At 46.2% G+C, this 11,088-nt stretch overlaps 1 long non-coding RNA gene across 1 annotated transcript in view; it reads right to left on the bottom strand.

The window, feature by feature from the left end:
• Nucleotides 1–3,504: 3,504 nt before the first annotated feature.
• LOC138658362 (uncharacterized) overlaps nt 3,505–11,088 on the bottom strand; it is a 44,445-nt gene continuing 36,861 nt past the window's right edge. Inside the window, exon 3 of the long non-coding RNA XR_011317469.1 lies at nt 3,505–3,743. This is a non-coding gene — a long non-coding RNA (uncharacterized lncRNA). The remainder of the gene's footprint in view (nt 3,744–11,088) is intronic.

Genomic DNA, 11,088 nt, shown 5'->3' with positions numbered 1-11,088 from the left:
AATATATGGTCAATAACCATGTGACCATACACACAAGCGTGAAAACACAGCGATATCACTTTCATAAATATATGGGGTTTTTTACCTCCATATATTTATGAAAGTGATATCGCTGTGTTTTCACGCACGCAGGTTCAGGACCCACTTGATTTTTTTTACACCGCTTATATATCTATTGCAATGGTACCAAGCAGGGTTGTCCTCTCTCCCCTTCCCTATTTATTTTGGTCATGGAGACACTATATTAGGCTGGATAGTGATATTAGGGGAGTTAGAATCAACCAGTTAGAAGTAAATGTGGCGGCCTTTGCGGATGACCTTATTGTTGATTTCCAACCTAGGGACCGCTTTCCCAAAGTTGTTGCAGACCATCTCATTATTCAGGGAACTATCTAATTTTAAGATCAACCTCAATAAGTCTGAAGCCCTCAATATACCAGTGGAAACTCTACGTTCTTTAAATGGCCTAAAGATAAAATTAAATATTTAGGAATTTTTATCTCCAAAGATCCAAACTCTCTTTTCCTACATGACTTTATCCCCCTCCTGAAAAACATTAGAAGCCTTCTCACATCTTTCGATTTGCTCTTCCTATCTTGGATGGGTAGAGTTAATATATTTAAATCGTATATCCTACCCAAAATCCTCTATGTAATGAACATGGTCCCCATTTCACTCCCAAAATCTTTCTTTAACACACTAAACAAAATTATTTAAAAATTTATCTGGAAATCTAAAAAAGCTCGATTACCTTTTAAGACACTTATCCTCCCGAAGCAACTTGGGGGTCTGGGCCTTCCGGATCTTATATCTTATTACCATGCCATACATATAACCAGATGGATAAAACTAACTCATTTGTTTGATCAAAATGCGCAAGCACATATTGAAACACAACTATTAGGCCAATATTTAGAAAAATTGTTATGGACCAATCACCCTGTTTCAAAAATTAGCTTTAATGAAATTCTTTCCAGGACTATTTTAATTAAACGCTCTTTGATACCAAACCACCCACCTTCTGATTTATTTCTGGATAAAATTCCAATCGGCCTGATCCCTTACATTTTTGATCTGGAATTCACTGACCCCTACAGTATTTGGTCCTCTCTTTCGAATAAACCAATCTCTCATCTACTAAATAATAAGATACCTTGTTATAATTCATGGCCCTCAGATGCTGCAAAGCATCTACGTAATTTTCTCCAACAGATACAGTGGGGCAAAAAAGTATTTAGTCAGTCAGCAATAGTGCAAGTTCCACCTCTTAAAAAGATGAGAGGCGTCTGTAATTTACATCATAGGTAGACCTCAACTATGGGAGACAAACTGAGAAAAAAAAATCCAGAAAATCACATTGTCTGATTTTTTATCATTTTTTTTGCATATTATGGTGGAAAATAAGTATTTGGTCAGAAACAAACAATCAAGATTTCTGGCTCTCACAGACCTGTAACTTCTTCTTTAAGAGTCTCCTCTTTCCTCCACTCATTACCTGTAGTAATGGCACCTGTTTAAACTTGTTATCAGTATAAAAAGACACCTGTGCACACCCTCAAACAGTCTGACTCCAAACTCCACTATGGTGAAGACCAAAGAGCTGTCAATGGACACCAGAAACAAAATTGTAGCCCTGCACCAGGCTGGGAAGACTGAATCTGCAATAGCCAACCAGCTTGGAGTGAAGAAATCAACAGTGGGAGCAATAATTAGAAAATGGAAGACATACAAGACCACTGATAATCTCCCTCGATCTGGGGCTCCACGCAAAATCCCACCCCGTGGGGTCAGAATGATCACAAGAACGGTGAGCAAAAATCCCAGAACCACGCGGGGGGACCTAGTGAATGAACTGCAGAGAGCTGGGACCAATGTAACAAGGCCTACCATAAGTAACACACTACGCCACCATGGACTCAGATCCTGCAGTGCCAGACGTGTCCCACTGCTAAGCCAGTACATGTCCGGGCCCGTCTGAAGTTTGCTAGAGAGCATTTGGATGATCCAGAGGAGTTTTGGGAGAATGTCCTATGGTCTGATGAAACCAAACTGGAACTGTTTGGTAGAAACACAACTTGTCGTGTTTGGAGGAAAAAGAATACTGAGTTGCATCCATCAAACACCATACCTACTGTAAAGCATGGTGGTGGAAACATCATGCTTTGGGGCTGTTTCTCTGCAAAGGGGCCAGGACGACTGATCCGGGTACATGAAAGAATGAATGGGGCCATGTATCGTGAGATTTTGAGTGCAAACCTCCTTCCATCAGCAAGGGCATTGAAGATGAAACGTGGCTGGGTCTTTCAACATGACAATGATCCAAAGCACACCGCCAGGGCAACGAAGGAGTGGCTTCGTAAGAAGCATTTCAAGGTCCTGGAGTGGCCTAGCCAGTCTCCAGATCTCAACCCTATAGAAAACCTTTGGAGGGAGTTGAAAGTCCGTGTTGCCAAGCGAAAAGCCAAAAACATCACTGCTCTAGAGGAGATCTGCATGGAGGAATGGGCCAACATACCAACAACAGTGTGTGGCAACCTTGTGAAGACTTACAGAAAACGTTTGACCTCTGTCATTGCCAACAATGGATATATTACAAAGTATTGAGATGAAATTTTGTTTCTGACCAAATACTTATTTTCCACCATTATATGCAAATAAAATGTTAAAAAAACAGACAATGTGATTTTCTGGATTTTTTTTTCTCAGTTTGTCTCCCATAGTTGAGGTCTACCTATGATGTAAATTACAGACGCCTCTCATCTTTTTAAGTGGTGGAACTTGCACTATTGCTGACTGACTAAATACTTTTTTGCCCCACTGTAAATGTGTCACATTTTATCACACAAGTCAAAACATTATCCACTTCACCTTCTGAGTGGCTTTGGTTGGATTTACTGACGAAAATTAAGCCACCTATCCCGAGACTATTTTTGAAAGTCTATGTTAACCTTCTAATCTCTAAAACTAATACTAAACCAATATTTCTGCATTCTTGGGAGGTTGAACTTAGAATTTCCTTATCATCTCAAGACATACAGAGGATATGTCCGAACTCCCATGGCTTTTTTAGATGCATTTTACTCCAAGAATCTGCGTATAAAATACTGTCACGGTGGTACTTTACCCCAGAGAGACTTTTTCATTTAGGCCTAGCGGATTCTCCACTTTCCTGGAGATGTAAGTCATCTAGGGGTACACTAGCTCACATTTTTTGTCTTGTCAGAAACTCCAGTACTTCTGGCATCAAATCAATAATTCTCTGAGGGCCATGGGAGTCTTGAAATCAGATCTTACTGCTCCAGAAGTACCTTTGTCCCTTCCTGTGCTTCTTGTTCCCCTTCTGTGCCAAAATTGCGAGGACTCCCTTCCCTGATTCGTTATCAGTAAATAAGTTTATTCATTTTAACTTGATGACAAAATTTATCCTGCAATTTAAAATTGGCTGTAATTTTGTAAGCATTTGGCGGTCTTACGCCAATGTTGGATTATAGTGACAATGGTTCTTTTGTTTCATTTGGTTACCTTGTTATATTGTTTATCTTGATATGCATAAACTTGTATTTACAAACAATAACTCTTCATAAGATATGTTATAATGTGAGTTACATGTAACCTTTTGTTAAAAAGTCATAAATTAAGAATTAAGAAAAAAAAAATAGAAAGCCTGCAAAACATCTGTAGCTTCTTCTGAATGGGTTAAGTCATGGACCGCGATTTCTGGAAATGTTCAGTTTTCAAACAATCTAGAAAAAAAAACAAAACAAAAAATATATATTCAAATTTAACCTTCCCCTTACAGAAGAGAGGAAAAGAATCACAGGAATAATAAATGGAATATGCCAAGTAAATACACCCTAAAGGACTGTATGTAATTAGATAGATAGATATATAGATAGTGTGCAATGGCACCGTTACGGTCCAAATGAGGAAGGATCTCATTTAACAGAAATGTCACCATTGCCATATGGGCTATTAAATATTTTTCTATTTTTCTACATTGGAGTGCTGCCTCTATTTTTTACATAGATAAATATGGTTGCATATAAAAGTTTGGGCATCTCTGATTTAACTTACTGTTATTGTGAACAATAACAGCTAAGCAAGTTGAAGATGAAATGATCTCTAAAAGGCGTAAAGTTAAGGATGGCACATTTCCTGTTAAGGACTGGCGGAACGCACCAAGTATAAGATGATATGGAACTAGGTGCGTTCGCAGTCCGAGGTCCACCGTGCAGGTAAAAACACTGCTGCTAGTAAAGACAGACTATATGGCGATACTATAAGAATACACACACATGGGTTAACTCCACCCTGTGTGAAGGAAGCGACCCTGTTGCGTCACAGGACCTTGGTACCGCACATAGAGCGCAAGCAAGGAGTCTCTAATCTCAAACCCGAGACTGAGGATTTGAGTTCAGAAGATCTCATGCGCTCGACACTGGGGTGTCAGAGAAACATAAATAATATTATATAAAGGCACAAGAGTGCGTGCGGTGCCGCACTGACGGACGCCACTAACCACCCAGGCTTGGGTAAGGAAAGCGCAGAGAAAGCGCACGGCGCCGTACTGGCGGACACAGCAACTGGACGCTGTGATGTGTGTTACGTGCAGATGGCTAGTCGGGCGCTAGATAGCTACCATCATCCGCGAGCAGTCAACAACACTAGCGAGGGATACTTAGGAGCTTTCATCCATCGACATACATCCATCTACACACACACATAATATCAAAGACAATACTAGCGCATGGCCGTGCGGTCATGCGCAGCTTATATAGTTGCAGCACAGGAAGCTGCTACCGAAGTTTTGCCCTTTCAGGACCTTCCTGGAGGACCAATGGGATGCGCTGCAGTACCTGAGCATGTGACCCTCGACCTCCAAAGGGAGATCTTGACCTGGGCATGCTCAGTGTGTGTAAATAAGGACTTAGTCCCAGAGAAGCCTGCTCGCCCCAGATCAGTGCAGGGTACCATAGGAAAGCCAGAAAAGGCAGTAGTGACCCTATGCACAGAATCAGCTTCAGCGAGACGCTGGGAGCGACGTCTCTGCTGAGCAGACCCCAATGCGGCCGATGCAGAATGGGAGACCGCAGCAGACACGGATCGAGATTCCCCCTGTGCAGCAGAGGAAACTCGACTCCTAACATTACCCCCCCCTCCTAGGGCCCCCCCCTCCTTGAGCCTCACTATGCTCAAAAGCTGCAATAAGCAGCGGAGCCCGAATGTGCTCCACAGGCTCCCAGGTTCTATCCTCTGGGCCGTGACCCTTCCAGTCCACCAGATAAAATTTCTTGCCACGTACCTCCTTGCACCCCACCATAGCACTCACCTCAAACTCATCCGTGGATGAACCTGATGTCCCAGCAGATGACTCAGAAAACCGGGACAAATGAACAGGCTTTAAGAGGGAAACGTGAAAAGTATCGGTGATACCAAGGCGTGGAGGAATAGCCAAACGGTAGACCACAGGGTTGACCTGTTCCAGAACCTTAAACGGGCCAATGTAGCGAGGAGCAAACTTAGTGGACTCAACTCGCAGCCTGATGTTACGGACGGAGAGCCACACTAAGTCGCCAGGAGCAAAGACCGGAGCGGGGCGCCGGTGTGTATCAGCCGAAACCCTCATTCTCTCCTTGGAGGCCCGGATGGCATCCTGTGTGCGGTCCCAGATGTCACGAGCCTCCACCGCTCAGTCTGCCACCCTAGAATCGGTGGATGACACGGGCATGGGCACAGGGACACGCGGATGCTGGCCGTAATTAAGGAGAAAGGGAGTTTGACCAGTGGAATCGGCTACGGCGTTGTTCAGGGCAAATTCCGCCCAAGGTAGCAAAGATGCCCAGTCATCCTGCCTAGCAGAGACGAAATGTCGCAAATATGTCACCAGAGTCTGGTTGGTTCTCTCCACCAACCCATTCATCTCGGGATGGTATGCAGAGGAGAGGTTTAACTCTATGCTGAGTAAACGGCAGAGCTCTCTCCAAAACCGAGACGCAAACTGGGGACCCCGATCGCTGACAATCTTATCAGGCATACCATGCAATCGAAAAACGTGCTTAATGAACAACACCGCTAAGGCCCGTGCTGAGGGTAACCGAGGAAGCGGCACCAAATGCACCATCTTAGAGAAATGGTCGGTGACAACCCAAATAATGGAGCAGCCACGCGACTTGGGTAAGCCCACCACAAAGTCCATCCCGACCATCTCCCAGGGCCTGTCTGCCAACGGTAGAGGGGAAAGCAACCCAGCAGGCCGTTGCCGAGGAGACCGATTCTGGGCGCAAGAAACGCACGCCTGAATATAGTCCCTGACATCTCAGGCAATATGCGGCCACCAGTATGTTCTCGCCAAAAGCTCAGATGTCCTCTTGGTCCCAAAATGCCCACCCACTCTGGAGGAGTGAGCCCAAGAGAGAACCTCCGGTCGCAAGTTAGCTGGTACGAAAGTCTTGCCCGGGGGCACAGACACTAGCGAAACCGGAGCTACAGTTCTCAGGCTCTCAGAAGGGACAATAAGCCGAGGCTCCTCCTCCTCCTCCTCCGATGACACTACAGAGCGGGAGAGAGCATCAGCACGAACGTTCTTCTCCCCGGAGAGGAAATGGAGAGTAAAATGGAACCGGGAGAAGAACAGGGACCATCTAGCCTGGCGAGAATTCAGCTGCTGGGCCGTTTGTAGATATACCAAGTTCTTGTGGTCAGTGAACACTTGGAAGGGAAAGCGAGCTCCCTCCAAGAGATGTCTCCACTCTGAAAAAGCCAACTTCATGGCTAGCAACTCCCTGTCCCCGATGGAATAATTCCTCTCTGCTGGTGTGAAGGTCTTGGAGAAGAAGAAGCAAGGATGCTTCCGACCTTGAGCATCCTTTTGGAAAAGGACTGCTCCAGCACCAACGGATGAGGCATCCACCTCCAAGATAAATGGTTTATCAACATTGGGGCAATGTAGGATGGGAGCGCTAGCGAAGTGTGACTTGATCGAGAGAAAGGCTTTGGAGACCTCCTCTGACCACAACTTGGGATTTGCTCCCTTCTTGGTGAGGGCAACCAAGGGAGCTACCAAAGTTGAGAAGTGTGGAATGAACTGGCGATAGTAATTAATGAACCCCATAAAGCGCTGCACCGCTTTAAGAGAATGGGGTTCCTGCCAGTCCATTACAGCCTATAGCTTGGCAGGATCCATAGCCAAACCCTGGGCAGAGATGATATAACCAAGGAAAGGCAAGGACTCCTGCTCAAACACACACTTCTCCAACTTGGCGTAGAGGGAGTTTGCCCGTAAGAGGTCAAAGACTTTGCGAACATCTCTCCGATGGGAGTCAATATCTGGAGAGAAGATGAGAATATCATCCAGATAGACTACGACCGAGGTGGTGAGCATATCCCGGAAGATGTCGTTCACAAAGTCTTGGAAAATGGCTGGGGCATTACAGAGCCCGAAGGGCATCACCAGATATTCATAGTGCCCATCCCTGGTGTTAAAAGCCATCTTCTATTCATCCCCCTCACGGATGCGAATCAGGTTGTAAGCACCCCGCAGATCTAACTTTGTAAATACCCTCGCTCCCCGTAGCCTATCAAACAGCTCAGATATCAGGGGTAATGGGTACTTGTTCTTAACGGTGATGGCGTTAAGACCCCTGTAGTCTATGCATGGACGAAAGTCTCCAGTCTTCTTCTGTACGAAGAAGAACCCAGCCCCTGCCGGTGACACTGACTTCCTAATGAATCCTCTTGCCAGATTCTCTTGGATGTACAGAGACATTGCCTCCGTCTCCGGGAGAGATAACGGATAGACTCGACCCCGGGGAGGCTCAGCACCAGGCAAGAGGTCAATAGGACAGTCATAGGGGCGGTGAGGCGGAAGGGTCTCCGCAGCTCTTTTGGAGAACACGTCTGCATAGGGCCAATAGTGCTTGGGGAGAGAGGAAAGATCTGCGGGTACCTGTGTAGTAGCAACCTGAATGCACTCCCTCTGACATCTACCCTCGCAGGATTTACTCCATCCCAAAATTCTCCCAGAGGACCACTCAATATGAGGAGAATGGTAGCGAAGCCATGGTATCCCCAACAGGACCTCATCAATTCCCTCAGGAATGACTAATAGGGAGATTATCTCCTGATGTGATGGAGACACAGAAAGCGTGAAAGGAATGGTTTGGTGGGTAATCTGTGAGGGTAGTGTTGACCCATTTACCACTCGAACGGTTACAGGCTTGGCAAGCATCACCAAGGGTGTTGCGTGACGCTGGGCAAAAGAGGAAGACATAAAATTACCCTCTGCCCCAGAATCCACGCATAGCTCGACCATAAGAGTGGATGGGCCTATGGTAGTTGTCCCCTTGAAGGACAACTTTGAGGCAAACGTCACCGTGTCTAGTGTACCTCCTCCAACTGCCACTAGACGCTGACGTTTCCCCGACCGCTGAGGACCCTTGGAGGCAAGATGTCCTGACTGCTGGCAAACATGACGGACCCTATGTGCACAGGCGGACTGAGATTTGGATCCCGCTCGTCTCACCTCTAAGGCCTCATGTGACTCAGATGCCTGGATTGGAGATTCGAAAGGTTTGGCGAAGGTGGGAGCCAGCCGAAACCTCTGCCTACACTGGGCTCGATCTAACCTCCGCTCGTTAAAACGGAGGTCAATACGAGTAGAGACAGTTATTAATTCCTCCAGTGTGGCAGGAATCTCCCTAGTGGCCAGAGCGTCCTTAACGTGATCAGCCAGGCCCCTCCAAAATATGGGGATAAGGGCTTTATCCGACCACTCCAGCTCAGAAGCTAAAGTACGGAAGCGGATGGAAAAATGGCTGACCAAGGACTCACCCTGAGTTAATGCCAATAGTTGAAGCGCTGTGTCATGGGTGACTTGAGGTCCTCAAAAGACCTTTTTCAGAGTGCTCAGAAACAACGGAGCACTCTGCACCACATGATCACCACGCTCCCACAGCGGCGTAGCCCACTCCAACGCCCTGTCCGACAAGAGAGACACAATAAATCCCACCTTAGCCCGCTCTGTAGGAAAACGTGCAGCCAGGAGCTCAAGGTGAATAGAGCACTGACTCACGAATCCCCTACAAGTTTTGCAATCTCCAGAAAATTTTTCTGGCAACGGGAGGCGAGATAATGTCGGAACAGGGGTGGCAGTGGACAAGGTTGCTCCAGCCACGCTAGCAGCCTGTACAGCAACTGCGGTAACATCCACAGCTGAGGTTGAGCTCTCGAGAGCCGTCAACCTACCCTCCAGCTGCTGGATATACCGCAAAGATTGCTGAATGTCCGCCATTTACTAGCCAGACATTGGCGCTAGTATTATGTTAAGGACTGGCGGAACGCACCAAGTATAAGATGATATGGAACTAGGTGCGTTCGCAGTCCGAGGTCCACCGTGCAGGTAAAAACCCTGCTGCTAGTAAAGACGGACTATATGGCGGTACTATAAGAATACACACACATGGGTTAACTCCACCCTGTGTGAAGGAAGCGACCCTGTTGCGTCACAGGACCGCGGTACCGCACATAGAGCGCAAGCAAGGAGTCTCTAATCTCAAACCCGAGACTGAGGATTTGAGTTCAGAAGATCTCATGCGCTCGACACCGCAACTGGGGTGTCAGAGAAACATAAATAATAATATATAAAGGCACGAGAGTGCGTGCGGTGCCGCACTGACGGACGCCACTAACCACCCAGGCTTGGGTAAGGAAAGCGCAGAGAAAGCACACGGCGCCGTACTGGCGGACACAGCAACTGGACGCTGTGATGTGTGTTACGTGCAGATGGCTAGTCGGGCGCTAGATAGCTTCCATCATCCGCGAGCAGTCAACAACACTAGGGAGGGATATTTAGGAGCTTTCATCCTTCGACATACATCCATCTACACACACACATAATATCAAAGACAATACTAGCGCATGGCCGTGCGGTCATGCGCAGCTTATATAGTTGCAGCACAGGAAGCTGCTACCGAAGTTTTGCCCTTTCAGGACCTTCCTGGAGGACCAATGGGATGCGCTGCAGTACCTGAGCATGTGACCCTCGACCTCCAAAGGGAGATCTTGACCTGGGCATGCTCAGTGTGTGTAAATAAGGACTTAGTCCCAGAGAAGCCTGCTCGCCGCAGATCAGTGCAGGGTACCATAGGAAAGCCAGAAAAGGCAGTAGTGACCCTATGCACAGAATCAGCTTCAGCGAGACGCTGGGAGCGACGTCTCTGCTGAGCAGACCCCACTGCGGCCGATGCAGAATGGGAGACCGCAGCAGACACGGATCGAGATTCCCCCTGTGCAGCAGAGGAAACTCGACTCCTAACATTTCCTTTGTATTTTAGCCAAAAAAAAAAATATTGTCATTTTTTACATTTTAAAAATGACAAAAAGGAACATGAAAGGTTGAAAAATGTGGGCACCCTTGGAGATTTATGTGCTTAGATAACTTTGACAAGGTTTCAGATCTTAATTAGGTCTATGGCTTGTTCACTATCACCGTTAGGAAAGGCCAGTTAGTGCAAATTTCCCATCTTTATAAAAACCCAACCTCCTCTAACCTTTTGCGAAAAAAAATGCAGCCATGCTTTCTTCTACGCAGCTGCACTATGAAAATGAAAATGGTGGAAGCCCTCAAAGCAGGAAAAAGCTATCAGAAGATAGCAAAGCGTTTTCAAGTTGCCCTTTCTTCAATTCGAATTGTAATTAAGAAATGTCAAATAACAGGAACACTAAGACTAAGCAAAATTTCAGTGAGAGCTACTTGTAGGATTCCTAGAGTGGCAAATCAGAACCCTCGCTTGACTGTAAAAAACCTTCAGAAACATTTAGCAGACTCTGGAATTGTGGTTCATTGTTCTACTGCACAAATACGGCCTTCATGGAAGGGTCATCAGAAGAAAGCCTCTCTTGCATCCTCACTATAATATTCAGCATCAGAAGTATGCAGAAGAACATCTAAACAAGCCTGATGCATTTTGGAAACCAATCCTGTGTACCGATGAGGATAAAATAGAACTCTTTGGCCACAATGATCAAAGGTATTTGTGGAGGAAAAAAGTGCACAGAATTTCAGGAAGAGAGCATCTTGCCAACCATTAA

Source organism: Ranitomeya imitator, chromosome 1, assembly GCF_032444005.1.
Source record: "Ranitomeya imitator isolate aRanImi1 chromosome 1, aRanImi1.pri, whole genome shotgun sequence".
NCBI lineage: Eukaryota > Metazoa > Chordata > Amphibia > Anura > Dendrobatidae > Ranitomeya > Ranitomeya imitator.
This window is presented reverse-complemented; position numbering and strand designations above follow the sequence as displayed.